Here is a 27,896-nt window from a genome sequence, read left to right as displayed (position 1 = left end):
TGAAAGAATTAGTACTTTCATTAAGTATACTTAAACGGCTAATTGGGAATAGACAAACTGTAAAAAGCCCTCTGAGAAAGCCCCTCTCTAACCTTTGTTAGTAAGCTTTTCTGTAGTCTGCCTGTTGATGTATTTTCCGTTTGAACAGTGCACAACATGAAGAGACGGAACACTGGCGGCTTGTCACAATGCCCCCCGCTGACATCACAATAGCGCTGCTGCCTAGAAAGCTAGCTGCGCAGCAGAAGTTTCTCTTTGGGTGGGAGGTGGGCTAGTGGAAGGAGGGGGCAAGCTTTTTTTTTTTTTTTTTTTTCCCGGGTGGTAGGGGGATGATAGGAGAAGGGATGCGGGTGGTGAGAAGGGTACAGAGGGCAGGGTTTGGGGGCTGGGAAGGAAAGGGAAAAGATTAGGGTTTGGGGATGATGAAAGGGCTTTCTACGGGTAAGGATGGCAAAGGGTGGCAGTGACGGGAAGTCAGGCGACCTGTCCTGTCCGTCTTTATGTATCATGAATTGGAAAGACTGCAAGGGGGAGGGGAGTTGCTTGCGCCCAAAAGGAGGAGTTATTCAGATTCATTGCAGTGGGCGGCGGCTGCAAAACGCACCATTCTTCTTGTTTTTGCTCTGCAAAGCAGCCTTTTCAAGGGTTGGCTTGGGTGACAAAATGTCTTCTGTAGGTGTGGGTTTGTCTCCCCTCACTCTCTCTCCCTAAGATGTGTCCGGCATAGGCCAGGGTGCCACTCGAGGCCCAAACCAATTCTGGTTATCGCTTCTCGGCCTTTTGGCTAAGATCAAGTGTAGTATCTGTTCTTATCAGTTTAATATCTGATACGTCCCCTATCTGGGGACCATATATTAAATGGATTTTTAGAACAGGGAGATGGAAAAAGAGCTTGCTCTGTCCACTCCACGCATTGACCTGGTATTGCAGTACCTCCAGGACCGGTGCACCCCTTCTTAACCCAGTTTCCAAAAGCAGAACTCAATTCACCTGATTCATATTAGCCCGATTTAATGAATTGGAAGAAAGCATACGTCTTCATATGCACCTCAATTTGGCCCATTCACTTTTCACACTTCCTCCTTTTGTTTTTTATCTTTCACACTTTTTACTTTCTTTATTCATCCAAATAGCAAACTCATCACCACTCAACCTGACCAACTCGGCTATGTCCCGTGCTGCAGTATCTTGTCCTCTGTCTTATCTAGATCATTTGCAATTGAATGGAATAGATCCCTTTTGGACAAAGTGGATTCACCTGCTGCTGCAGTGACCACAGGTGTGATAAGATCTAGAATTGGCATCTGGTGCGATCTCTCCGCTTCCACTCCAAATAAAGTTACCTGTTTATTCCTATCATGCATTGGTTTTTGGTGTTTTCTTTGAGCAATGATGATGGCTTCAGTGATCTGTTGGCTCCCCCTCCTGGAGGAAGAGTTTGCTTGCTCTTGGACATTCTAAAAGAGAGGTCATGAGAGACATTTAGCTTCTGAGCACAATTGGGGACAGTCATGGGTGATGAATGATTTGCAACCTGCTGTGAAGCCTGATACCGCAATATAAGGAACGTCAAATACTAAGAATGGGCGGCCTATGAAAGAATTAGTACTTTCATTAAGTATACTTAAACGGCTAATTGGGAATAGACAAACTGTAAAAAGCCCTCTGAGAAAGCCCCTCTCTAACCTTTGTTAGTAAGCTTTTCTGTAGTCTGCCTGTTGATGTATTTTCCGTTTGAACAGTGCACAACATGAAGAGACGGAACACTGGCGGCTTGTCACAATGCCCCCCGCTGACATCACAATAGCGCTGCTGCCTAGAAAGCTAGCTGCGCAGCAGAAGTTTCTCTTTGGGTGGGAGGTGGGCTAGTGGAAGGAGGGGGCAAGCTTTTTTTTTTTTTTTTTTTTCCCGGGTGGTAGGGGGATGATAGGAGAAGGGATGCGGGTGGTGAGAAGGGTACAGAGGGCAGGGTTTGGGGGCTGGGAAGGAAAGGGAAAAGATTAGGGTTTGGGGATGATGAAAGGGCTTTCTACGGGTAAGGATGGCAAAGGGTGGCAGTGACGGGAAGTCAGGCGACCTGTCCTGTCCGTCTTTATGTATCATGAATTGGAAAGACTGCAAGGGGGAGGGGAGTTGCTTGCGCCCAAAAGGAGGAGTTATTCAGATTCATTGCAGTGGGCGGCGGCTGCAAAACGCACCATTCTTCTTGTTTTTGCTCTGCAAAGCAGCCTTTTCAAGGGTTGGCTTGGGTGACAAAATGTCTTCTGTAGGTGTGGGTTTGTCTCCCCTCACTCTCTCTCCCTAAGATGTGTCCGGCATAGGCCAGGGTGCCACTCGAGGCCCAAACCAATTCTGGTTATCGCTTCTCGGCCTTTTGGCTAAGATCAAGTGTAGTATCTGTTCTTATCAGTTTAATATCTGATACGTCCCCTATCTGGGGACCATATATTAAATGGATTTTTAGAACAGGGAGATGGAAAAAGAGCTTGCTCTGTCCACTCCACGCATTGACCTGGTATTGCAGTACCTCCAGGACCGGTGCACCCCTTCTTAACCCAGTTTCCAAAAGCAGAACTCAATTCACCTGATTCATATTAGCCCGATTTAATGAATTGGAAGAAAGCATACGTCTTCATATGCACCTCAATTTGGCCCATTCACTTTTCACACTTCCTCCTTTTGTTTTTTATCTTTCACACTTTTTACTTTCTTTATTCATCCAAATAGCAAACTCATCACCACTCAACCTGACCAACTCGGCTATGTCCCGTGCTGCAGTATCTTGTCCTCTGTCTTATCTAGATCATTTGCAATTGAATGGAATAGATCCCTTTTGGACAAAGTGGATTCACCTGCTGCTGCAGTGACCACAGGTGTGATAAGATCTAGAATTGGCATCTGGTGAGATCTCTCCGCTTCCACTCCAAATAAAGTTACCTGTTTATTCCTATCATGCATTGGTTTTTGGTGTTTTCTTTGAGCAATGATGATGGCTTCAGTGATCTGTTGGCTCCCCCTCCTGGAGGAAGAGTTTGCTTGCTCTTGGACATTCTAAAAGAGAGGTCATGAGAGACATTTAGCTTCTGAGCACAATTGGGGACAGTCATGGGTGATGAATGATTTGCAACCTGCTGTGAAGCCTGATACCGCAATATAAGGAACGTCAAATACTAAGAATGGGCGGCCTATGAAAGAATTAGTACTTTCATTAAGTATACTTAAACGGCTAATTGGGAATAGACAAACTGTAAAAAGCCCTCTGAGAAAGCCCCTCTCTAACCTTTGTTAGTAAGCTTTTCTGTAGTCTGCCTGTTGATGTATTTTCCGTTTGAACAGTGCACAACATGAAGAGACGGAACACTGGCGGCTTGTCACAATGCCCCCCGCTGACATCACAATAGCGCTGCTGCCTAGAAAGCTAGCTGCGCAGCAGAAGTTTCTCTTTGGGTGGGAGGTGGGCTAGTGGAAGGAGGGGGCAAGCTTTTTTTTTTTTTTTTTTTTCCCGGGTGGTAGGGGGATGATAGGAGAAGGGATGCGGGTGGTGAGAAGGGTACAGAGGGCAGGGTTTGGGGGCTGGGAAGGAAAGGGAAAAGATTAGGGTTTGGGGATGATGAAAGGGCTTTCTACGGGTAAGGATGGCAAAGGGTGGCAGTGACGGGAAGTCAGGCGACCTGTCCTGTCCGTCTTTATGTATCATGAATTGGAAAGACTGCAAGGGGGAGGGGAGTTGCTTGCGCCCAAAAGGAGGAGTTATTCAGATTCATTGCAGTGGGCGGCGGCTGCAAAACGCACCATTCTTCTTGTTTTTGCTCTGCAAAGCAGCCTTTTCAAGGGTTGGCTTGGGTGACAAAATGTCTTCTGTAGGTGTGGGTTTGTCTCCCCTCACTCTCTCTCCCTAAGATGTGTCCGGCATAGGCCAGGGTGCCACTCGAGGCCCAAACCAATTCTGGTTATCGCTTCTCGGCCTTTTGGCTAAGATCAAGTGTAGTATCTGTTCTTATCAGTTTAATATCTGATACGTCCCCTATCTGGGGACCATATATTAAATGGATTTTTAGAACAGGGAGATGGAAAAAGAGCTTGCTCTGTCCACTCCACGCATTGACCTGGTATTGCAGTACCTCCAGGACCGGTGCACCCCTTCTTAACCCAGTTTCCAAAAGCAGAACTCAATTCACCTGATTCATATTAGCCCGATTTAATGAATTGGAAGAAAGCATACGTCTTCATATGCACCTCAATTTGGCCCATTCACTTTTCACACTTCCTCCTTTTGTTTTTTATCTTTCACACTTTTTACTTTCTTTATTCATCCAAATAGCAAACTCATCACCACTCAACCTGACCAACTCGGCTATGTCCCGTGCTGCAGTATCTTGTCCTCTGTCTTATCTAGATCATTTGCAATTGAATGGAATAGATCCCTTTTGGACAAAGTGGATTCACCTGCTGCTGCAGTGACCACAGGTGTGATAAGATCTAGAATTGGCATCTGGTGCGATCTCTCCGCTTCCACTCCAAATAAAGTTACCTGTTTATTCCTATCATGCATTGGTTTTTGGTGTTTTCTTTGAGCAATGATGATGGCTTCAGTGATCTGTTGGCTCCCCCTCCTGGAGGAAGAGTTTGCTTGCTCTTGGACATTCTAAAAGAGAGGTCATGAGAGACATTTAGCTTCTGAGCACAATTGGGGACAGTCATGGGTGATGAATGATTTGCAACCTGCTGTGAAGCCTGATACCGCAATATAAGGAACGTCAAATACTAAGAATGGGCGGCCTATGAAAGAATTAGTACTTTCATTAAGTATACTTAAACGGCTAATTGGGAATAGACAAACTGTAAAAAGCCCTCTGAGAAAGCCCCTCTCTAACCTTTGTTAGTAAGCTTTTCTGTAGTCTGCCTGTTGATGTATTTTCCGTTTGAACAGTGCACAACATGAAGAGACGGAACACTGGCGGCTTGTCACAATGCCCCCCGCTGACATCACAATAGCGCTGCTGCCTAGAAAGCTAGCTGCGCAGCAGAAGTTTCTCTTTGGGTGGGAGGTGGGCTAGTGGAAGGAGGGGGCAAGCTTTTTTTTTTTTTTTTTTTCCCGGGTGGTAGGGGGATGATAGGAGAAGGGATGCGGGTGGTGAGAAGGGTACAGAGGGCAGGGTTTGGGGGCTGGGAAGGAAAGGGAAAAGATTAGGGTTTGGGGATGATGAAAGGGCTTTCTACGGGTAAGGATGGCAAAGGGTGGCAGTGACGGGAAGTCAGGCGACCTGTCCTGTCCGTCTTTATGTATCATGAATTGGAAAGACTGCAAGGGGGAGGGGAGTTGCTTGCGCCCAAAAGGAGGAGTTATTCAGATTCATTGCAGTGGGCGGAGGCTGCAAAACGCACCATTCTTCTTGTTTTTGCTCTGCAAAGCAGCCTTTTCAAGGGTTGGCTTGGGTGACAAAATGTCTTCTGTAGGTGTGGGTTTGTCTCCCCTCACTCTCTCTCCCTAAGATGTGTCCGGCATAGGCCAGGGTGCCACTCGAGGCCCAAACCAATTCTGGTTATCGCTTCTCGGCCTTTTGGCTTAGATCAAGTGTAGTATCTGTTCTTATCAGTTTAATATCTGATACGTCCCCTATCTGGGGACCATATATTAAATGGATTTTTAGAACAGGGAGATGGAAAAAGAGCTTGCTCTGTCCACTCCACGCATTGACCTGGTATTGCAGTACCTCCAGGACCGGTGCACCCCTTCTTAACCCAGTTTCCAAAAGCAGAACTCAATTCACCTGATTCATATTAGCCCGATTTAATGAATTGGAAGAAAGCATACGTCTTCATATGCACCTCAATTTGGCCCATTCACTTTTCACACTTCCTCCTTTTGTTTTTTATCTTTCACACTTTTTACTTTCTTTATTCATCCAAATAGCAAACTCATCACCACTCAACCTGACCAACTCGGCTATGTCCCGTGCTGCAGTATCTTGTCCTCTGTCTTATCTAGATCATTTGCAATTGAATGGAATAGATCCCTTTTGGACAAAGTGGATTCTCCTGCTGCTGCAGTGACCACAGGTGTGATAAGATCTAGAATTGGCATCTGGTGCGATCTCTCCGCTTCCACTCCAAATAAAGTTACCTGTTTATTCCTATCATGCATTGGTTTTTGGTGTTTTCTTTGAGCAATGATGATGGCTTCAGTGATCTGTTGGCTCCCCCTCCTGGAGGAAGAGTTTGCTTGCTCTTGGACATTCTAAAAGAGAGGTCATGAGAGACATTTAGCTTCTGAGCACAATTGGGGACAGTCATGGGTGATGAATGATTTGCAACCTGCTGTGAAGCCTGATACCGCAATATAAGGAACGTCAAATACTAAGAATGGGCGGCCTATGAAAGAATTAGTACTTTCATTAAGTATACTTAAACGGCTAATTGGGAATAGACAAACTGTAAAAAGCCCTCTGAGAAAGCCCCTCTCTAACCTTTGTTAGTAAGCTTTTCTGTAGTCTGCCTGTTGATGTATTTTCCGTTTGAACAGTGCACAACATGAAGAGACGGAACACTGGCGGCTTGTCACAATGCCCCCCGCTGACATCACAATAGCGCTGCTGCCTAGAAAGCTAGCTGCGCAGCAGAAGTTTCTCTTTGGGTGGGAGGTGGGCTAGTGGAAGGAGGGGGCAAGCTTTTTTTTTTTTTTTTTTTTCCCGGGTGGTAGGGGGATGATAGGAGAAGGGATGCGGGTGGTGAGAAGGGTACAGAGGGCAGGGTTTGGGGGCTGGGAAGGAAAGGGAAAAGATTAGGGTTTGGGGATGATGAAAGGGCTTTCTACGGGTAAGGATGGCAAAGGGTGGCAGTGACGGGAAGTCAGGCGACCTGTCCTGTCCGTCTTTATGTATCATGAATTGGAAAGACTGCAAGGGGGAGGGGAGTTGCTTGCGCCCAAAAGGAGGAGTTATTCAGATTCATTGCAGTGGGCGGCGGCTGCAAAACGCACCATTCTTCTTGTTTTTGCTCTGCAAAGCAGCCTTTTCAAGGGTTGGCTTGGGTGACAAAATGTCTTCTGTAGGTGTGGGTTTGTCTCCCCTCACTCTCTCTCCCTAAGATGTGTCCGGCATAGGCCAGGGTGCCACTCGAGGCCCAAACCAATTCTGGTTATCGCTTCTCGGCCTTTTGGCTAAGATCAAGTGTAGTATCTGTGAGGCTCGGCAGATGCAATGCACACTGGAAGGTTGCGCTTGCTAGTACTCTTGATGTATAGTATATTCATCTAGAGGAAAACATGGCCCTACCAGGATCGAGGCTATTAGACTGAGTAAGTGTGGGGGCTATGGTGCAATGTGCCCCAGGACTGACGACCCTGGAGTGAGTCTGAGCTTGCTGGCTTGGGACCCCGGCGAGCCTTGGGCTCTGTAGCACACCGTACCTTGCCCTTTCATACTTTCTGAGCATATTGCTCTATCCCGGCCTTCTGGCTAGGAAGGGAAATTTTTATAATCATGGTCGGAGGTCCGTTCAGCTTTGGGCTGAGAAACCAACACCCGGTTGGAGGTCCGGGTCAGCTTCGGCTGAGAAACCAACACCCGGTTGGAGGTCTGGGTCAGCTTCGGCTGAGAAACCAACACCCGGTTGGAGGTCCGGGTCAGCTTCGGCTGAGAAACCAACACCCGGTTGGAGGTCCGGTTAGCCTTGGGCTGAGAAACCAACACCGGTTGACGGTCCGGGCAGTTTCGGCTGCGAAACCAACAACTAGTAGCTCTCTACTCCACTTGGGTAAGATGCCTGGGTGGACGCTGGGAGCAACGACAAGGCTCAACCAGGCTTCGGCTTGGGGGAGCACCGAAGATCCCTGACCCTTGCTGTGGCCTTCTGGCTCGGAGGGACGGGGTTGATTTTTGGGGACCCTCTCCTCACGGAGGGGTCCACACGAATCCTAGCCTTTGCACTGTTTTTGGTGTGACTTCGGTCATGCATTTTTTGCGGTGCTTTGGAAAGCTTCATTAAATCAAAAATCTGTTCTTATCAGTTTAATATCTGATACGTCCCCTATCTGGGGACCATATATTAAATGGATTTTTAGAACAGGGAGATGGAAAAAGAGCTTGCTCTGTCCACTCCACGCATTGACCTGGTATTGCAGTACCTCCAGGACCGGTGCACCCCTTCTTAACCCAGTTTCCAAAAGCAGAACTCAATTCACCTGATTCATATTAGCCCGATTTAATGAATTGGAAGAAAGCATACGTCTTCATATGCACCTCAATTTGGCCCATTCACTTTTCACACTTCCTCCTTTTGTTTTTTATCTTTCACACTTTTTACTTTCTTTATTCATCCAAATAGCAAACTCATCACCACTCAACCTGACCAACTCGGCTATGTCCCGTGCTGCAGTATCTTGTCCTCTGTCTTATCTAGATCATTTGCAATTGAATGGAATAGATCCCTTTTGGACAAAGTGGATTCACCTGCTGCTGCAGTGACCACAGGTGTGATAAGATCTAGAATTGGCATCTGGTGCGATCTCTCCGCTTCCACTCCAAATAAAGTTACCTGTTTATTCCTATCATGCATTGGTTTTTGGTGTTTTCTTTGAGCAATGATGATGGCTTCAGTGATCTGTTGGCTCCCCCTCCTGGAGGAAGAGTTTGCTTGCTCTTGGACATTCTAAAAGAGAGGTCATGAGAGACATTTAGCTTCTGAGCACAATTGGGGACAGTCATGGGTGATGAATGATTTGCAACCTGCTGTGAAGCCTGATACCGCAATATAAGGAACGTCAAATACTAAGAATGGGCGGCCTATGAAAGAATTAGTACTTTCATTAAGTATACTTAAATGGCTAATTGGGAATAGACAAACTGTAAAAAGCCCTCTGAGAAAGCCCCTCTCTAACCTTTGTTAGTAAGCTTTTCTGTAGTCTGCCTGTTGATGTATTTTCCGTTTGAACAGTGCACAACATGAAGAGACGGAACACTGGCGGCTTGTCACAATGCCCCCCGCTGACATCACAATAGCGCTGCTGCCTAGAAAGCTAGCTGCGCAGCAGAAGTTTCTCTTTGGGTGGGAGGTGGGCTAGTGGAAGGAGGGGGCAAGCTTTTTTTTTTTTTTTTTTTTCCCGGGTGGTAGGGGGATGATAGGAGAAGGGATGCGGGTGGTGAGAAGGGTACAGAGGGCAGGGTTTGGGGGCTGGGAAGGAAAGGGAAAAGATTAGGGTTTGGGGATGATGAAAGGGCTTTCTACGGGTAAGGATGGCAAAGGGTGGCAGTGACGGGAAGTCAGGCGACCTGTCCTGTCCGTCTTTATGTATCATGAATTGGAAAGACTGCAAGGGGGAGGGGAGTTGCTTGCGCCCAAAAGGAGGAGTTATTCAGATTCATTGCAGTGGGCGGCGGCTGCAAAACGCACCATTCTTCTTGTTTTTGCTCTGCAAAGCAGCCTTTTCAAGGGTTGGCTTGGGTGACAAAATGTCTTCTGTAGGTGTGGGTTTGTCTCCCCTCACTCTCTCTCCCTAAGATGTGTCCGGCATAGGCCAGGGTGCCACTCGAGGCCCAAACCAATTCTGGTTATCGCTTCTCGGCCTTTTGGCTAAGATCAAGTGTAGTATCGTTCGAAAAGGTGGTTTAAGGCTCCGGCCACCTTAGTACAATGATGCAATGCACACTGGAAGGTTGCACTTGTTAGTACTTTGGGAGGATAGTATATCCATCTAGAGGAAACCATGGCCCTACCAGGATTGAGGCTATTAGACTGAGTAAGTGTGGGGGTTATGGTGCAATGTGCCCCAGGAATGGACACCCTGGAGGGAGTCTGAACTTGCTAGGTTGGGACCCTGGTAAGCCTCAGACTCTGTCGCACGCCGCGCCTTGCCTATTCATACTTTCCAAGCATATTGCCCTATCCTGGCCTTCTGGCTAAGAAGGGAAATTTTTATAATCCCAGTCGGAGGTCCGGTCAGCTTTGGGCTGAGAAACCATCACCCGGTTGGAGGTCCGGGTCAGCTTTGGCTGAGAAACCAACACCCGGTTGGAGGTCCGGTTAGCCTTGGGCTGAGAAACCAACACCCGGTTGGAGGTCCGGTCAGCCTTGGGCTGAGAAACCAACACCCGGTTGGAGGTCCGGTCAGCCTTGGGCTGAGAAACCAACACCGGTTGACGGTCCGGGCAGTCTCGGCTGCGAAACCAACGACTAGTAGCTCCCTACTCCACTTGGGTAAGATGCCTCGGTGGACGCTGGGAGCAACAACAAGGCTCAACCAGGCTTCGGCTTGGGGGAGCACCGAAGATCCCTGACCCTCGCTGTGGCCTTCTGGCTCGGAGGGACGGGGTTGATTTTTGGGGATCCTCTTCTCACGGAGGGGTCCACACGAATCCTAGCCTTTGCACTGTTTTTGGTGTGACTTCGGTCATGCATTTTTGTGGTGCTTTGGAAAGCTTCATTAAATCAAAAAATCTGTTCTTATCAGTTTAATATCTGATACGTCCCCTATCTGGGGACCATATATTAAATGGATTTTTAGAACAGGGAGATGGAAAAAGAGCTTGCTCTGTCCACTCCACGCATTGACCTGGTATTGCAGTACCTCCAGGACCGGTGCACCCCTTCTTAACCCAGTTTCCAAAAGCAGAACTCAATTCACCTGATTCATATTAGCCCGATTTAATGAATTGGAAGAAAGCATACGTCTTCATATGCACCTCAATTTGGCCCATTCACTTTTCACACTTCCTCCTTTTGTTTTTTATCTTTCACACTTTTTACTTTCTTTATTCATCCAAATAGCAAACTCATCACCACTCAACCTGACCAACTCGGCTATGTCCCGTGCTGCAGTATCTTGTCCTCTGTCTTATCTAGATCATTTGCAATTGAATGGAATAGATCCCTTTTGGACAAAGTGGATTCACCTGCTGCTGCAGTGACCACAGGTGTGATAAGATCTAGAATTGGCATCTGGTGCGATCTCTCCGCTTCCACTCCAAATAAAGTTACCTGTTTATTCCTATCATGCATTGGTTTTTGGTGTTTTCTTTGAGCAATGATGATGGCTTCAGTGATCTGTTGGCTCCCCCTCCTGGAGGAAGAGTTTGCTTGCTCTTGGACATTCTAAAAGAGAGGTCATGAGAGACATTTAGCTTCTGAGCACAATTGGGGACAGTCATGGGTGATGAATGATTTGCAACCTGCTGTGAAGCCTGATACCGCAATATAAGGAACGTCAAATACTAAGAATGGGCGGCCTATGAAAGAATTAGTACTTTTATTAAGTATACTTAAACGGCTAATTGGGAATAGACAAACTGTAAAAAGCCCTCTGAGAAAGCCCCTCTCTAACCTTTGTTAGTAAGCTTTTCTGTAGTCTGCCTGTTGATGTATTTTCCGTTTGAACAGTGCACAACATGAAGAGACGGAACACTGGCGGCTTGTCACAATGCCCCCCGCTGACATCACAATAGCGCTGCTGCCTAGAAAGCTAGCTGCACAGCAGAAGTTTCTCTTTGGGTGGGAGGTGGGCTAGTGGAAGGAGGGGGCAAGCTTTTTTTTTTTTTTTTTTTTTCCCGGGTGGTAGGGGGATGATAGGAGAAGGGATGCGGGTGGTGAGAAGGGTACAGAGGGCAGGGTTTGGGGGCTGGGAAGGAAAGGGAAAAGATTAGGGTTTGGGGATGATGAAAGGGCTTTCTACGGGTAAGGATGGCAAAGGGTGGCAGTGACGGGAAGTCAGGCGACCTGTCCTGTCCGTCTTTATGTATCATGAATTGGAAAGACTGCAAGGGGGAGGGGAGTTGCTTGCGCCCAAAAGGAGGAGTTATTCAGATTCATTGCAGTGGGCGGCGGCTGCAAAACGCACCATTCTTCTTGTTTTTGCTCTGCAAAGCAGCCTTTTCAAGGGTTGGCTTGGGTGACAAAATGTCTTCTGTAGGTGTGGGTTTGTCTCCCCTCACTCTCTCTCCCTAAGATGTGTCCGGCATAGGCCAGGGTGCCACTCGAGGCCCAAACCAATTCTGGTTATCGCTTCTCGGCCTTTTGGCTAAGATCAAGTGTAGTATCTGTTCTTATCAGTTTAATATCTGATACGTCCCCTATCTGGGGACCATATATTAAATGGATTTTTAGAACAGGGAGATGGAAAAAGAGCTTGCTCTGTCCACTCCACGCATTGACCTGGTATTGCAGTACCTCCAGGACCGGTGCACCCCTTCTTAACCCAGTTTCCAAAAGCAGAACTCAATTCACCTGATTCATATTAGCCCGATTTAATGAATTGGAAGAAAGCATACGTCTTCATATGCACCTCAATTTGGCCCATTCACTTTTCACACTTCCTCCTTTTGTTTTTTATCTTTCACACTTTTTACTTTCTTTATTCATCCAAATAGCAAACTCATCACCACTCAACCTGACCAACTCGGCTATGTCCCGTGCTGCAGTATCTTGTCCTCTGTCTTATCTAGATCATTTGCAATTGAATGGAATAGATCCCTTTTGGACAAAGTGGATTCACCTGCTGCTGCAGTGACCACAGGTGTGATAAGATCTAGAATTGGCATCTGGTGCGATCTCTCCGCTTCCACTCCAAATAAAGTTACCTGTTTATTCCTATCATGCATTGGTTTTTGGTGTTTTCTTTGAGCAATGATGATGGCTTCAGTGATCTGTTGGCTCCCCCTCCTGGAGGAAGAGTTTGCTTGCTCTTGGACATTCTAAAAGAGAGGTCATGAGAGACATTTAGCTTCTGAGCACAATTGGGGACAGTCATGGGTGATGAATGATTTGCAACCTGCTGTGAAGCCTGATACCGCAATATAAGGAACGTCAAATACTAAGAATGGGCGGCCTATGAAAGAATTAGTACTTTCATTAAGTATACTTAAACGGCTAATTGGGAATAGACAAACTGTAAAAAGCCCTCTGAGAAAGCCCCTCTCTAACCTTTGTTAGTAAGCTTTTCTGTAGTCTGCCTGTTGATGTATTTTCCGTTTGAACAGTGCACAACATGAAGAGACGGAACACTGGCGGCTTGTCACAATGCCCCCCGCTGACATCACAATAGCGCTGCTGCCTAGAAAGCTAGCTGCGCAGCAGAAGTTTCTCTTTGGGTGGGAGGTGGGCTAGTGGAAGGAGGGGGCAAGCTTTTTTTTTTTTTTTTTTTTCCCGGGTGGTAGGGGGATGATAGGAGAAGGGATGCGGGTGGTGAGAAGGGTACAGAGGGCAGGGTTTGGGGGCTGGGAAGGAAAGGGAAAAGATTAGGGTTTGGGGATGATGAAAGGGCTTTCTACGGGTAAGGATGGCAAAGGGTGGCAGTGACGGGAAGTCAGGCGACCTGTCCTGTCCGTCTTTATGTATTATGAATTGGAAAGACTGCAAGGGGGAGGGGAGTTGCTTGCGCCCAAAAGGAGGAGTTATTCAGATTCATTGCAGTGGGCGGCGGCTGCAAAACGCACCATTCTTCTTGTTTTTGCTCTGCAAAGCAGCCTTTTCAAGGGTTGGCTTGGGTGACAAAATGTCTTCTGTAGGTGTGGGTTTGTCTCCCCTCACTCTCTCTCCCTAAGATGTGTCCGGCATAGGCCAGGGTGCCACTCGAGGCCCAAACCAATTCTGGTTATCGCTTCTCGGCCTTTTGGCTAAGATCAAGTGTAGTATCTGTTCTTATCAGTTTAATATCTGATGCGTCCCCTATCTGGGGACCATATATTAAATGGATTTTTAGAACAGGGAGATGGAAAAAGAGCTTGCTCTGTCCACTCCACGCATTGACCTGGTATTGCAGTACCTCCAGGACCGGTGCACCCCTTCTTAACCCAGTTTCCAAAAGCAGAACTCAATTCACCTGATTCATATTAGCCCGATTTAATGAATTGGAAGAAAGCATACGTCTTCATATGCACCTCAATTTGGCCCATTCACTTTTCACACTTCCTCCTTTTGTTTTTTATCTTTCACACTTTTTACTTTCTTTATTCATCCAAATAGCAAACTCATCACCACTCAACCTGACCAACTCGGCTATGTCCCGTGCTGCAGTATCTTGTCCTCTGTCTTATCTAGATCATTTGCAATTGAATGGAATAGATCCCTTTTGGACAAAGTGGATTCACCTGCTGCTGCAGTGACCACAGGTGTGATAAGATCTAGAATTGGCATCTGGTGCGATCTCTCCGCTTCCACTCCAAATAAAGTTACCTGTTTATTCCTATCATGCATTGGTTTTTGGTGTTTTCTTTGAGCAATGATGATGGCTTCAGTGATCTGTTGGCTCCCCCTCCTGGAGGAAGAGTTTGCTTGCTCTTGGACATTCTAAAAGAGAGGTCATGAGAGACATTTAGCTTCTGAGCACAATTGGGGACAGTCATGGGTGATGAATGATTTGCAACCTGCTGTGAAGCCTGATACCGCAATATAAGGAACGTCAAATACTAAGAATGGGCGGCCTATGAAAGAATTAGTACTTTCATTAAGTATACTTAAACGGCTAATTGGGAATAGACAAACTGTAAAAAGCCCTCTGAGAAAGCCCCTCTCTAACCTTTGTTAGTAAGCTTTTCTGTAGTCTGCCTGTTGATGTATTTTCCGTTTGAACAGTGCACAACATGAAGAGACGGAACACTGGCGGCTTGTCACAATGCCCCCCGCTGACATCACAATAGCGCTGCTGCCTAGAAAGCTAGCTGCGCAGCAGAAGTTTCTCTTTGGGTGGGAGGTGGGCTAGTGGAAGGAGGGGGCAAGCTTTTTTTTTTTTTTTTTTTCCCGGGTGGTAGGGGGATGATAGGAGAAGGGATGCGGGTGGTGAGAAGGGTACAGAGGGCAGGGTTTGGGGGCTGGGAAGGAAAGGGAAAAGATTAGGGTTTGGGGATGATGAAAGGGCTTTCTACGGGTAAGGATGGCAAAGGGTGGCAGTGACGGGAAGTCAGGCGACCTGTCCTGTCCGTCTTTATGTATCATGAATTGGAAAGACTGCAAGGGGGAGGGGAGTTGCTTGCGCCCAAAAGGAGGAGTTATTCAGATTCATTGCAGTGGGCGGCGGCTGCAAAACGCACCATTCTTCTTGTTTTTGCTCTGCAAAGCAGCCTTTTCAAGGGTTGGCTTGGGTGACAAAATGTCTTCTGTAGGTGTGGGTTTGTCTCCCCTCACTCTCTCTCCCTAAGATGTGTCCGGCATAGGCCAGGGTGCCACTCGAGGCCCAAACCAATTCTGGTTATCGCTTCTCGGCCTTTTGGCTAAGATCAAGTGTAGTATCTGTTCTTATCAGTTTAATATCTGATACGTCCCCTATCTGGGGACCATATATTAAATGGATTTTTAGAACAGGGAGATGGAAAAAGAGCTTGCTCTGTCCACTCCACGCATTGACCTGGTATTGCAGTACCTCCAGGACCGGTGCACCCCTTCTTAACCCAGTTTCCAAAAGCAGAACTCAATTCACCTGATTCATATTAGCCCGATTTAATGAATTGGAAGAAAGCATACGTCTTCATATGCACCTCAATTTGGCCCATTCACTTTTCACACTTCCTCCTTTTGTTTTTTATCTTTCACACTTTTTACTTTCTTTATTCATCCAAATAGCAAACTCATCACCACTCAACCTGACCAACTCGGCTATGTCCCGTGCTGCAGTATCTTGTCCTCTGTCTTATCTAGATCATTTGCAATTGAATGGAATAGATCCCTTTTGGACAAAGTGGATTCACCTGCTGCTGCAGTGACCACAGGTGTGATAAGATCTAGAATTGGCATCTGGTGCGATCTCTCCGCTTCCACTCCAAATAAAGTTACCTGTTTATTCCTATCATGCATTGGTTTTTGGTGTTTTCTTTGAGCAATGATGATGGCTTCAGTGATCTGTTGGCTCCCCCTCCTGGAGGAAGAGTTTTCTTGCTCTTGGACATTCTAAAAGAGAGGTCATGAGAGACATTTAGCTTCTGAGCACAATTGGGGACAGTCATGGGTGATGAATGATTTGCAACCTGCTGTGAAGCCTGATACCGCAATATAAGGAACGTCAAATACTAAGAATGGGCGGCCTATGAAAGAATTAGTACTTTCATTAAGTATACTTAAACGGCTAATTGGGAATAGACAAACTGTAAAAAGCCCTCTGAGAAAGCCCCTCTCTAACCTTTGTTAGTAAGCTTTTCTGTAGTCTGCCTGTTGATGTATTTTCCGTTTGAACAGTGCACAACATGAAGAGACGGAACACTGGCGGCTTGTCACAATGCCCCCCGCTGACATCACAATAGCGCTGCTGCCTAGAAAGCTAGCTGCGCAGCAGAAGTTTCTCTTTGGGTGGGAGGTGGGCTAGTGGAAGGAGGGGGCAAGCTTTTTTTTTTTCCCGGGTGGTAGGGGGATGATAGGAGAAGGGATGCGGGTGGTGAGAAGGGTACAGAGGGCAGGGTTTGGGGGCTGGGAAGGAAAGGGAAAAGATTAGGGTTTGGGGATGATGAAAGGGCTTTCTACGGGTAAGGATGGCAAAGGGTGGCAGTGACGGGAAGTCAGGCGACCTGTCCTGTCCGTCTTTATGTATCATGAATTGGAAAGACTGCAAGGGGAAGGGGAGTTGCTTGCGCCCAAAAGGAGGAGTTATTCAGATTCATTGCAGTGGGCGGCGGCTGCAAAACGCACCATTCTTCTTGTTTTTGCTCTGCAAAGCAGCCTTTTCAAGGGTTGGCTTGGGTGACAAAATGTCTTCTGTAGGTGTGGGTTTGTCTCCCCTCACTCTCTCTCCCTAAGATGTGTCCGGCATAGGCCAGGGTGCCACTCGAGGCCCAAACCAATTCTGGTTATCGCTTCTCGGCCTTTTGGCTAAGATCAAGTGTAGTATCTGTTCTTATCAGTTTAATATCTGATACGTCCCCTATCTGGGGACCATATATTAAATGGATTTTTAGAACAGGGAGATGGAAAAAGAGCTTGCTCTGTCCACTCCACGCATTGACCTGGTATTGCAGTACCTCCAGGACCGGTGCACCCCTTCTTAACCCAGTTTCCAAAAGCAGAACTCAATTCACCTGATTCATATTAGCCCGATTTAATGAATTGGAAGAAAGCATACGTCTTCATATGCACCTCAATTTGGCCCATTCACTTTTCACACTTCCTCCTTTTGTTTTTTATCTTTCACACTTTTTACTTTCTTTATTCATCCAAATAGCAAACTCATCACCACTCAACCTGACCAACTCGGCTATGTCCCGTGCTGCAGTATCTTGTCCTCTGTCTTATCTAGATCATTTGCAATTGAATGGAATAGATCCCTTTTGGACAAAGTGGATTCACCTGCTGCTGCAGTGACCACAGGTGTGATAAGATCTAGAATTGGCATCTGGTGCGATCTCTCCGCTTCCACTCCAAATAAAGTTACCTGTTTATTCCTATCATGCATTGGTTTTTGGTGTTTTCTTTGAGCAATGATGATGGCTTCAGTGATCTGTTGGCTCCCCCTCCTGGAGGAAGAGTTTGCTTGCTCTTGGACATTCTAAAAGAGAGGTCATGAGAGACATTTAGCTTCTGAGCACAATTGGGGACAGTCATGGGTGATGAATGATTTACAACCTGCTGTGAAGCCTGATACCGCAATATAAGGAACGTCAAATACTAAGAATGGGCGGCCTATGAAAGAATTAGTACTTTCATTAAGTATACTTAAACGGCTAATTGGGAATAGACAAACTGTAAAAAGCCCTCTGAGAAAGCCCCTCTCTAACCTTTGTTAGTAAGCTTTTCTGTAGTCTGCCTGTTGATGTATTTTCCGTTTGAACAGTGCACAACATGAAGAGACGGAACACTGGCGGCTTGTCACAATGCCCCCCGCTGACATCACAATAGCGCTGCTGCCTAGAAAGCTAGCTGCGCAGCAGAAGTTTCTCTTTGGGTGGGAGGTGGGCTAGTGGAAGGAGGGGGCAAGCTTTTTTTTTTTTTTTTTTTTCCCGGGTGGTAGGGGGATGATAGGAGAAGGGATGCGGGTGGTGAGAAGGGTACAGAGGGCAGGGTTTGGGGGCTGGGAAGGAAAGGGAAAAGATTAGGGTTTGGGGATGATGAAAGGGCTTTCTACGGGTAAGGATGGCAAAGGGTGGCAGTGACGGGAAGTCAGGCGACCTGTCCTGTCCGTCTTTATGTATCATGAATTGGAAAGACTGCAAGGGGGAGGGGAGTTGCTTGCGCCCAAAAGGAGGAGTTATTCAGATTCATTGCAGTGGGCGGCGGCTGCAAAACGCACCATTCTTCTTGTTTTTGCTCTGCAAAGCAGCATTTTCAAGGGTTGGCTTGGGTGACAAAATGTCTTCTGTAGGTGTGGGTTTGTCTCCCCTCACTCTCTCTCCCTAAGATGTGTCCGGCATAGGCCAGGGTGCCACTCGAGGCCCAAACCAATTCTGGTTATCGCTTCTCGGCCTTTTGGCTAAGATCAAGTGTAGTATCTGTTCTTATCAGTTTAATATCTGATACGTCCCCTATCTGGGGACCATATATTAAATGGATTTTTAGAACAGGGAGATGGAAAAAGAGCTTGCTCTGTCCACTCCACGCATTGACCTGGTATTGCAGTACCTCCAGGACCGGTGCACCCCTTCTTAACCCAGTTTCCAAAAGCAGAACTCAATTCACCTGATTCATATTAGCCCGATTTAATGAATTGGAAGAAAGCATACGTCTTCATATGCACCTCAATTTGGCCCATTCACTTTTCACACTTCCTCCTTTTGTTTTTTATCTTTCACACTTTTTACTTTCTTTATTCATCCAAATAGCAAACTCATCACCACTCAACCTGACCAACTCGGCTATGTCCCGTGCTGCAGTATCTTGTCCTCTGTCTTATCTAGATCATTTGCAATTGAATGGAATAGATCCCTTTTGGACAAAGTGGATTCACCTGCTGCTGCAGTGACCACAGGTGTGATAAGATCTAGAATTGGCATCTGGTGCGATCTCTCCGCTTCCACTCCAAATAAAGTTACCTGTTTATTCCTATCATGCATTGGTTTTTGGTGTTTTCTTTGAGCAATGATGATGGCTTCAGTGATCTGTTGGCTCCCCCTCCTGGAGGAAGAGTTTGCTTGCTCTTGGACATTCTAAAAGAGAGGTCATGAGAGACATTTAGCTTCTGAGCACAATTGGGGACAGTCATGGGTGATGAATGATTTGCAACCTGCTGTGAAGCCTGATACCGCAATATAAGGAACGTCAAATACTAAGAATGGGCGGCCTATGAAAGAATTAGTACTTTCATTAAGTATACTTAAACGGCTAATTGGGAATAGACAAACTGTAAAAAGCCCTCTGAGAAAGCCCCTCTCTAACCTTTGTTAGTAAGCTTTTCTGTAGTCTGCCTGTTGATGTATTTTCCGTTTGAACAGTGCACAACATGAAGAGACGGAACACTGGCGGCTTGTCACAATGCCCCCCGCTGACATCACAATAGCGCTGCTGCCTAGAAAGCTAGCTGCGCAGCAGAAGTTTCTCTTTGGGTGGGAGGTGGGCTAGTGGAAGGAGGGGGCAAGCTTTTTTTTTTTTTTTTTTTCCCGGGTGGTAGGGGGATGATAGGAGAAGGGATGCGGGTGGTGAGAAGGGTACAGAGGGCAGGGTTTGGGGGCTGGGAAGGAAAGGGAAAAGATTAGGGTTTGGGGATGATGAAAGGGCTTTCTACGGGTAAGGATGGCAAAGGGTGGCAGTGACGGGAAGTCAGGCGACCTGTCCTGTCCGTCTTTATGTATCATGAATTGGAAAGACTGCAAGGGGGGGGGGAGTTGCTTGCGCCCAAAAGGAGGAGTTATTCAGATTCATTGCAGTGGGCGGCGGCTGCAAAACGCACCATTCTTCTTGTTTTTGCTCTGCAAAGCAGCCTTTTCAAGGGTTGGCTTGGGTGACAAAATGTCTTCTGTAGGTGTGGGTTTGTCTCCCCTCACTCTCTCTCCCTAAGATGTGTCCGGCATAGGCCAGGGTGCCACTCGAGGCCCAAACCAATTCTGGTTATCGCTTCTCGGCCTTTTGGCTAAGATCAAGTGTAGTATCTGTTCTTATCAGTTTAATATCTGATACGTCCCCTATCTGGGGACCATATATTAAATGGATTTTTAGAACAGGGAGATGGAAAAAGAGCTTGCTCTGTCCACTCCACGCATTGACCTGGTATTGCAGTACCTCCAGGACCGGTGCACCCCTTCTTAACCCAGTTTCCAAAAGCAGAACTCAATTCACCTGATTCATATTAGCCCGATTTAATGAATTGGAAGAAAGCATACGTCTTCATATGCACCTCAATTTGGCCCATTCACTTTTCACACTTCCTCCTTTTGTTTTTTATCTTTCACACTTTTTACTTTCTTTATTCATCCAAATAGCAAACTCATCACCACTCAACCTGACCAACTCGGCTATGTCCCGTGCTGCAGTATCTTGTCCTCTGTCTTATCTAGATCATTTGCAATTGAATGGAATAGATCCCTTTTGGACAAAGTGGATTCACCTGCTGCTGCAGTGACCACAGGTGTGATAAGATCTAGAATTGGCATCTGGTGCGATCTCTCCGCTTCCACTCCCAATAAAGTTACCTGTTTATTCCTATCATGCATTGGTTTTTGGTGTTTTCTTTGAGCAATGATGATGGCTTCAGTGATCTGTTGGCTCCCCCTCCTGGAGGAAGAGTTTGCTTGCTCTTGGACATTCTAAAAGAGAGGTCATGAGAGACATTTAGCTTCTGAGCACAATTGGGGACAGTCATGGGTGATGAATGATTTGCAACCTGCTGTGAAGCCTGATACCGCAATATAAGGAACGTCAAATACTAAGAATGGGCGGCCTATGAAAGAATTAGTACTTTCATTAAGTATACTTAAACGGCTAATTGGGAATAGACAAACTGTAAAAAGCCCTCTGAGAAAGCCCCTCTCTAACCTTTGTTAGTAAGCTTTTCTGTAGTCTGCCTGTTGATGTATTTTCCGTTTGAACAGTGCACAACATGAAGAGACGGAACACTGGCGGCTTGTCACAATGCCCCCCGCTGACATCACAATAGCGCTGCTGCCTAGAAAGCTAGCTGCGCAGCAGAAGTTTCTCTTTGGGTGGGAGGTGGGCTAGTGGAAGGAGGGGGCAAGCTTTTTTTTTTTTTTTTTTTTCCCGGGTGGTAGGGGGATGATAGGAGAAGGGATGCGGGTGGTGAGAAGGGTACAGAGGGCAGGGTTTGGGGGCTGGGAAGGAAAGGGAAAAGATTAGGGTTTGGGGATGAAGAAAGGGCTTTCTACGGGTAAGGATGGCAAAGGGTGGCAGTGACGGGAAGTCAGGCGACCTGTCCTGTCCGTCTTTATGTATCATGAATTGGAAAGACTGCAAGGGGGAGGGGAGTTGCTTGCGCCCAAAAGGAGGAGTTATTCAGATTCATTGCAGTGGGCGGCGGCTGCAAAACGCACCATTCTTCTTGTTTTTGCTCTGCAAAGCAGCCTTTTCAAGGGTTGGCTTCGGTGACAAAATGTCTTCTGTAGGTGTGGGTTTGTCTCCCCTCACTCTCTCTCCCTAAGATGTGTCCGGCATAGGCCAGGGTGCCACTCGAGGCCCAAACCAATTCTGGTTATCGCTTCTCGGCCTTTTGGCTAAGATCAAGTGTAGTATCTGTTCTTATCAGTTTAATATCTGATACGTCCCCTATCTGGGGACCATATATTAAATGGATTTTTAGAACAGGGAGATGGAAAAAGAGCTTGCTCTGTCCACTCCACGCATTGACCTGGTATTGCAGTACCTCCAGGACCGGTGCACCCCTTCTTAACCCAGTTTCCAAAAGCAGAACTCAATTCACCTGATTCATATTAGCCCGATTTAATGAATTGGAAGAAAGCATACGTCTTCATATGCACCTCAATTTGGCCCATTCACTTTTCACACTTCCTCCTTTTGTTTTTTATCTTTCACACTTTTTACTTTCTTTATTCATCCAAATAGCAAACTCATCACCACTCAACCTGACCAACTCGGCTATGTCCCGTGCTGCAGTATCTTGTCCTCTGTCTTATCTAGATCATTTGCAATTGAATGGAATAGATCCCTTTTGGACAAAGTGGATTCACCTGCTGCTGCAGTGACCACAGGTGTGATAAGATCTAGAATTGGCATCTGGTGCGATCTCTCCGCTTCCACTCCAAATAAAGTTACCTGTTTATTCCTATCATGCATTGGTTTTTGGTGTTTTCTTTGAGCAATGATGATGGCTTCAGTGATCTGTTGGCTCCCCCTCCTGGAGGAAGAGTTTGCTTGCTCTTGGACATTCTAAAAGAGAGGTCATGAGAGACATTTAGCTTCTGAGCACAATTGGGGACAGTCATGGGTGATGAATGATTTGCAACCTGCTGTGAAGCCTGATACCGCAATATAAGGAACGTCAAATACTAAGAATGGGCGGCCTATGAAAGAATTAGTACTGTCATTAAGTATACTTAAACGGCTAATTGGGAATAGACAAACTGTAAAAAGCCCTCTGAGAAAGCCCCTCTCTAACCTTTGTTAGTAAGCTTTTCTGTAGTCTGCCTGTTGATGTATTTTCCGTTTGAACAGTGCACAACATGAAGAGACGGAACACTGGCGGCTTGTCACAATGCCCCCCGCTGACATCACAATAGCGCTGCTGCCTAGAAAGCTAGCTGCGCAGCAGAAGTTTCTCTTTGGGTGGGAGGTGGGCTAGTGGAAGGAGGGGGCAAGCTTTTTTTTTTTTTTTTTTTTTCCCGGGTGGTAGGGGGATGATAGGAGAAGGGATGCGGGTGGTGAGAAGGGTACAGAGGGCAGGGTTTGGGGGCTGGGAAGGAAAGGGAAAAGATTAGGGTTTGGGGATGATGAAAGGGCTTTCTACGGGTAAGGATGGCAAAGGGTGGCAGTGACGGGAAGTCAGGCGACCTGTCCTGTCCGTCTTTATGTATCATGAATTGGAAAGACTGCAAGGGGGAGGGGAGTTGCTTGCGCCCAAAAGGAGGAGTTATTCAGATTCATTGCAGTGGGCGGCGGCTGCAAAACGCACCATTCTTCTTGTTTTTGCTCTGCAAAGCAGCCTTTTCAAGGGTTGGCTTGGGTGACAAAATGTCTTCTGTAGGTGTGGGTTTGTCTCCCCTCACTCTCTCTCCCTAAGATGTGTCCGGCATAGGCCAGGGTGCCACTCGAGGCCCAAACCAATTCTGGTTATCGCTTCTCGGCCTTTTGGCTAAGATCAAGTGTAGTATCTGTTCTTATCAGTTTAATATCTGATACGTCCCCTATCTGGGGACCATATATTAAATGGACTTTTAGAACAGGGAGATGGAAAAAGAGCTTGCTCTGTCCACTCCACGCATTGACCTGGTATTGCAGTACCTCCAGGACCGGTGCACCCCTTCTTAACCCAGTTTCCAAAAGCAGAACTCAATTCACCTGATTCATATTAGCCCAATTTAATGAATTGGAAGAAAGCATACGTCTTCATATGCACCTCAATTTGGCCCATTCACTTTTCACACTTCCTCCTTTTGTTTTTTATCTTTCACACTTTTTACTTTCTTTATTCATCCAAATAGCAAACTCATCACCACTCAACCTGACCAACTCGGCTATGTCCCGTGCTGCAGTATCTTGTCCTCTGTCTTATCTAGATCATTTGCAATTGAATGGAATAGATCCCTTTTGGACAAAGTGGATTCACCTGCTGCTGCAGTGACCACAGGTGTGATAAGATCTAGAATTGGCATCTGGTGCGATCTCTCCGCTTCCACTCCAAATAAAGTTACCTGTTTATTCCTATCATGCATTGGTTTTTGGTGTTTTCTTTGAGCAATGATGATGGCTTCAGTGATCTGTTGGCTCCCCCTCCTGGAGGAAGAGTTTGCTTGCTCTTGGACATTCTAAAAGAGAGGTCATGAGAGACATTTAGCTTCTGAGCACAATTGGGGACAGTCATGGGTGATGAATGATTTGCAACCTGCTGTGAAGCCTGATACCGCAATATAAGGAACGTCAAATACTAAGAATGGGCGGCCTATGAAAGAATTAGTACTTTCATTAAGTATACTTAAACGGCTAATTGGGAATAGACAAACTGTAAAAAGCCCTCTGAGAAAGCCCCTCTCTAACCTTTGTTAGTAAGCTTTTCTGTAGTCTGCCTGTTGATGTATTTTCCGTTTGAACAGTGCACAACATGAAGAGACGGAACACTGGCGGCTTGTCACAATGCCCCCCGCTGACATCACAATAGCGCTGCTGCCTAGAAAGCTAGCTGCGCAGCAGAAGTTTCTCTTTGGGTGGGAGGTGGGCTAGTGGAAGGAGGGGGCAAGCTTTTTTTTTTTTTTTTTTTCCCGGGTGGTAGGGGGATGATAGGAGAAGGGATGCGGGTGGTGAGAAGGGTACAGAGGGCAGGGTTTGGGGGCTGGGAAGGAAAGGGAAAAGATTAGGGTTTGGGGATGATGAAAGGGCTTTCTACGGGTAAGGATGGCAAAGGGTGGCAGTGACGGGAAGTCAGGCGACCTGTCCTGTCCGTCTTTATGTATCATGAATTGGAAAGACTGCAAGGGGGAGGGGAGTTGCTTGCGCCCAAAAGGAGGAGTTATTCAGATTCATTGCAGTGGGCGGCGGCTGCAAAACGCACCATTCTTCTTGTTTTTGCTCTGCAAAGCAGCCTTTTCAAGGGTTGGCTTGGGTGACAAAATGTCTTCTGTAGGTGTGGGTTTGTCTCCCCTCACTCTCTCTCCCTAAGATGTGTCTGGCATAGGCCAGGGTGCCACTCGAGGCCCAAACCAATTCTGGTTATCGCTTCTCGGCCTTTTGGCTAAGATCAAGTGTAGTATCTGTTCTTATCAGTTTAATATCTGATACGTCCCCTATCTGGGGACCATATATTAAATGGATTTTTAGAACAGGGAGATGGAAAAAGAGCTTGCTCTGTCCACTCCACGCATTGACCTGGTATTGCAGTACCTCCAGGACCGGTGCACCCCTTCTTAACCCAGTTTCCAAAAGCAGAACTCAATTCACCTGATTCATATTAGCCCGATTTAATGAATTGGAAGAAAGCATACGTCTTCATATGCACCTCAATTTGGCCCATTCACTTTTCACACTTCCTCCTTTTGTTTTTTATCTTTCACACTTTTTACTTTCTTTATTCATCCAAATAGCAAACTCATCACCACTCAACCTGACCAACTCGGCTATGTCCCGTGCTGCAGTATCTTGTCCTCTGTCTTATCTAGATCATTTGCAATTGAATGGAATAGATCCCTTTTGGACAAAGTGGATTCACCTGCTGCTGCAGTGACCACAGGTGTGATAAGATCTAGAATTGGCATCTGGTGCGATCTCTCCGCTTCCACTCCAAATAAAGTTACCTGTTTATTCCTATCATGCATTGGTTTTTGGTGTTTTCTTTGAGCAATGATGATGGCTTCAGTGATCTGTTGGCTCCCCCTCCTGGAGGAAGAGTTTGCTTGCTCTTGGACATTCTAAAAGAGAGGTCATGAGAGACATTTAGCTTCTGAGCACAATTGGGGACAGTCATGGGTGATGAATGATTTGCAACCTGCTGTGAAGCCTGATACCGCAATATAAGGAACGTCAAATACTAAGAATGGGCGGCCTATGAAAGAATTAGTACTTTCATTAAGTATACTTAAACGGCTAATTGGGAATAGACAAACTGTAAAAAGCCCTCTGAGAAAGCCCCTCTCTAACCTTTGTTAGTAAGCTTTTCTGTAGTCTGCCTGTTGATGTATTTTCCGTTTGAACAGTGCACAACATGAAGAGACGGAACACTGGCGGCTTGTCACAATGCCCCCCGCTGACATCACAATAGCGCTGCTGCCTAGAAAGCTAGCTGCGCAGCAGAAGTTTCTCTTTGGGTGGGAGGTGGGCTAGTGGAAGGAGGGGGCAAGCTTTTTTTTTTTTTTTTTTTTCCCGGGTGGTAGGGGGATGATAGGAGAAGGGATGCGGGTGGTGAGAAGGGTACAGAGGGCAGGGTTTGGGGGCTGGGAAGGAAAGGGAAAAGATTAGGGTTTGGGGATGATGAAAGGGCTTTCTACGGGTAAGGATGGCAAAGGGTGGCAGTGACGGGAAGTCAGGCGACCTGTCCTGTCCGTCTTTATGTATCATGAATTGGAAAGACTGTAAGGGGGAGGGGAGTTGCTTTCGCCCAAAAGGAGGAGTTATTCAGATTCATTGCAGTGGGCGGCGGCTGCAAAACGCACCATTCTTCTTGTTTTTGCTCTGCAAAGCAGCCTTTTCAAGGGTTGGCTTGGGTGACAAAATGTCTTCTGTAGGTGTGGGTTTGTCTCCCCTCACTCTCTCTCCCTAAGATGTGTCCGGCATAGGCCAGGGTGCCACTCGAGGCCCAAACCAATTCTGGTTATCGCTTCTCGGCCTTTTGGCTAAGATCAAGTGTAGTATCTGTTCTTATCAGAACAAACTGAGCTAGCTACACTTGACGAGATACGATCAGGGAGACAAGCTCCGAAGCCCAGCCGAGACCGAAAGAGGGAGATCGGACGGAAGAAGAGCTTGGCAGAAAGAAGCAAGAAGACGAAGGCTCGGAGAAGACTTGGGGAGACCAGAGGAACTTCGAGGAGGAACACAGCGGGAGAAGACACCCGGAGAAGAATCCAAGATCCAGCTCCGGGAACTCAAGCAGGAACCAGCCATGGCAAGCAAGCCAGAGAAGGCAGCCAGGAAGGCTCAGGACCCAGGGACCTCCAGGAAGGCTCATCCAGAGGCTTCTTCGGCCCAAGAGGCCCCTACCTCCGACGCCAGCCAGCCGGAGGGAGCCCGGACGCCGCCTGAAAAGGCTCCAACCCTGGAGCCTTGGATGCGGCAGACGGTCGCCCTGAAGCTAAAGGCGGTGGATGGTAGGTTGCCGGACATGTCCAGCGACGTGTTCTGCAAGAAGATGATTCTGGATCAGGGCTTCTCCAGGGCGGAAACCCTGAGTGTCCAGACCTTCATGACTGGCATTTTTCTGGTAACCTTTGCCACGGTGAATGCCTGCAGGAGATACTGGGAGGCGATGAACGCAGCGATGCCGGACTCCCCTTTTCATTCTTTTTTAGGATCCTGTCCTATACAGAGGGATGAGAAGAGGATCACGGTCTCCATGCGGAACCCGCACACCCCAGGAAGAGACATCTCCACGTTCCTGGGACGTCTCTGCACAGTGGTGAGGGAGCCATCCCACATCCTTAACGGCAACGGATTCTGGACGGGTAAGTGGTCAGTAACCGTTCGACTCTACAGGGAACCAGCATCCGAGGATGGTCTCCAGCACCTGCCCCCGACATTCTCTCTGGGAAACTCCTATGGTCTCATCTACTGCCCGGACATGCCACACAACTGCAGGAAATGTGGCGGGAAAGGGCATTCGATGAAGACCTGCAAGGAGGACGCCTGCAGGGTTTGCCGGGTGACAGGACACAGCTCCAAGGACTGCCCAAAGAAGAAGACTTGCAACCTATGTGGACAGGCGGACCACCTTTACAAGGACTGCCCACAGCGGGAGAAATCCTGGGCAAGGGTTGCCGCGGCGACCCAGTATCGGGTAGTCACAGCTTCGTCGACCAAGGCAGCTACGACCAAGGCCACAGAGGCCAAGGACAAGGCGGCCAAGAACCCGGCGACCGTGGCTCCAGCCGATGCCCCAGCAGCCACGGAGTCCAGGGAAAAGAAGGGTAAGAAAACTGCTGCCCCCTCCCTGGTCCCCCCCCCTGTCACCCCTGTCCAAACCCCTCCCCCCCCGGCCAACCCTACTGAGGATTCCACTACCTCCACCTCATTTCCCTACTCCTCAGCTGGTCTCCTCACCCCCCCCCCAAAGCCCACTCTCCGTCCCCAGACCATGAGAGCAGAGGGCCTCAGCACTCTTGCACTTTTCACCGAGGAGGATTTTCCAGCTCTTGTCTCCTCAGGTACAGGCCAAAGGAAAAGGAAGG

The 27,896-nt window shown here is 47.3% G+C and overlaps 15 non-coding genes and 3 pseudogenes across 15 annotated transcripts; all 18 read left to right on the top strand.

Moving 5' to 3' along the window:
- Nucleotides 1-764: 764 nt before the first annotated feature.
- LOC142293057 (U2 spliceosomal RNA) lies at nucleotides 765-955 on the top strand. The gene has a single exon (XR_012751068.1). It is a non-coding gene; the product is annotated as a U2 spliceosomal RNA (small nuclear RNA).
- A 1,403-nt stretch (nucleotides 956-2,358) lies between these two features.
- Nucleotides 2,359-2,549, top strand: LOC142293056 (U2 spliceosomal RNA). Its single transcript, XR_012751067.1, has one exon. It is a non-coding gene; the product is annotated as a U2 spliceosomal RNA (small nuclear RNA).
- A 1,403-nt stretch (nucleotides 2,550-3,952) lies between these two features.
- On the top strand, nucleotides 3,953-4,143 carry LOC142293055 (U2 spliceosomal RNA). Its single transcript, XR_012751066.1, has one exon. It is a non-coding gene; the product is annotated as a U2 spliceosomal RNA (small nuclear RNA).
- A 1,402-nt stretch (nucleotides 4,144-5,545) lies between these two features.
- On the top strand, nucleotides 5,546-5,736 carry LOC142293073 (U2 spliceosomal RNA). Its single transcript, XR_012751083.1, has one exon. It is a non-coding gene; the product is annotated as a U2 spliceosomal RNA (small nuclear RNA).
- Nucleotides 5,737-7,139: 1,403 nt separating this feature from the next.
- Nucleotides 7,140-7,266, top strand: LOC142292718 (U2 spliceosomal RNA; annotated as a pseudogene).
- Nucleotides 7,267-7,954: 688 nt separating this feature from the next.
- Nucleotides 7,955-8,147, top strand: LOC142293191 (U2 spliceosomal RNA). The gene has a single exon (XR_012751179.1). It is a non-coding gene; the product is annotated as a U2 spliceosomal RNA (small nuclear RNA).
- A 1,403-nt stretch (nucleotides 8,148-9,550) lies between these two features.
- On the top strand, nucleotides 9,551-9,692 carry LOC142292734 (U2 spliceosomal RNA; annotated as a pseudogene).
- A 701-nt stretch (nucleotides 9,693-10,393) lies between these two features.
- On the top strand, nucleotides 10,394-10,586 carry LOC142293172 (U2 spliceosomal RNA). Its single transcript, XR_012751162.1, has one exon. It is a non-coding gene; the product is annotated as a U2 spliceosomal RNA (small nuclear RNA).
- A 1,404-nt stretch (nucleotides 10,587-11,990) lies between these two features.
- LOC142293054 (U2 spliceosomal RNA) lies at nucleotides 11,991-12,181 on the top strand. Its single transcript, XR_012751064.1, has one exon. It is a non-coding gene; the product is annotated as a U2 spliceosomal RNA (small nuclear RNA).
- Nucleotides 12,182-13,584: 1,403 nt separating this feature from the next.
- Nucleotides 13,585-13,775, top strand: LOC142293091 (U2 spliceosomal RNA). Its single transcript, XR_012751100.1, has one exon. It is a non-coding gene; the product is annotated as a U2 spliceosomal RNA (small nuclear RNA).
- Nucleotides 13,776-15,177: 1,402 nt separating this feature from the next.
- Nucleotides 15,178-15,368, top strand: LOC142293053 (U2 spliceosomal RNA). Its single transcript, XR_012751063.1, has one exon. It is a non-coding gene; the product is annotated as a U2 spliceosomal RNA (small nuclear RNA).
- Nucleotides 15,369-16,762: 1,394 nt separating this feature from the next.
- Nucleotides 16,763-16,953, top strand: LOC142293052 (U2 spliceosomal RNA). The gene has a single exon (XR_012751062.1). It is a non-coding gene; the product is annotated as a U2 spliceosomal RNA (small nuclear RNA).
- A 1,403-nt stretch (nucleotides 16,954-18,356) lies between these two features.
- LOC142293051 (U2 spliceosomal RNA) lies at nucleotides 18,357-18,547 on the top strand. The gene has a single exon (XR_012751061.1). It is a non-coding gene; the product is annotated as a U2 spliceosomal RNA (small nuclear RNA).
- A 1,402-nt stretch (nucleotides 18,548-19,949) lies between these two features.
- Nucleotides 19,950-20,140, top strand: LOC142293050 (U2 spliceosomal RNA). Its single transcript, XR_012751060.1, has one exon. It is a non-coding gene; the product is annotated as a U2 spliceosomal RNA (small nuclear RNA).
- Nucleotides 20,141-21,543: 1,403 nt separating this feature from the next.
- Nucleotides 21,544-21,734, top strand: LOC142293048 (U2 spliceosomal RNA). Its single transcript, XR_012751059.1, has one exon. It is a non-coding gene; the product is annotated as a U2 spliceosomal RNA (small nuclear RNA).
- A 1,404-nt stretch (nucleotides 21,735-23,138) lies between these two features.
- On the top strand, nucleotides 23,139-23,329 carry LOC142293089 (U2 spliceosomal RNA). Its single transcript, XR_012751098.1, has one exon. It is a non-coding gene; the product is annotated as a U2 spliceosomal RNA (small nuclear RNA).
- Nucleotides 23,330-24,731: 1,402 nt separating this feature from the next.
- On the top strand, nucleotides 24,732-24,922 carry LOC142293047 (U2 spliceosomal RNA). Its single transcript, XR_012751058.1, has one exon. It is a non-coding gene; the product is annotated as a U2 spliceosomal RNA (small nuclear RNA).
- A 1,403-nt stretch (nucleotides 24,923-26,325) lies between these two features.
- LOC142292689 (U2 spliceosomal RNA) lies at nucleotides 26,326-26,429 on the top strand (annotated as a pseudogene).
- Nucleotides 26,430-27,896: the final 1,467 nt, after the last annotated feature.

Source organism: Anomaloglossus baeobatrachus, chromosome 2 (genome assembly GCF_048569485.1).
Source record: "Anomaloglossus baeobatrachus isolate aAnoBae1 chromosome 2, aAnoBae1.hap1, whole genome shotgun sequence".
NCBI lineage: Eukaryota > Metazoa > Chordata > Amphibia > Anura > Aromobatidae > Anomaloglossus > Anomaloglossus baeobatrachus.
This window is presented reverse-complemented; position numbering and strand designations above follow the sequence as displayed.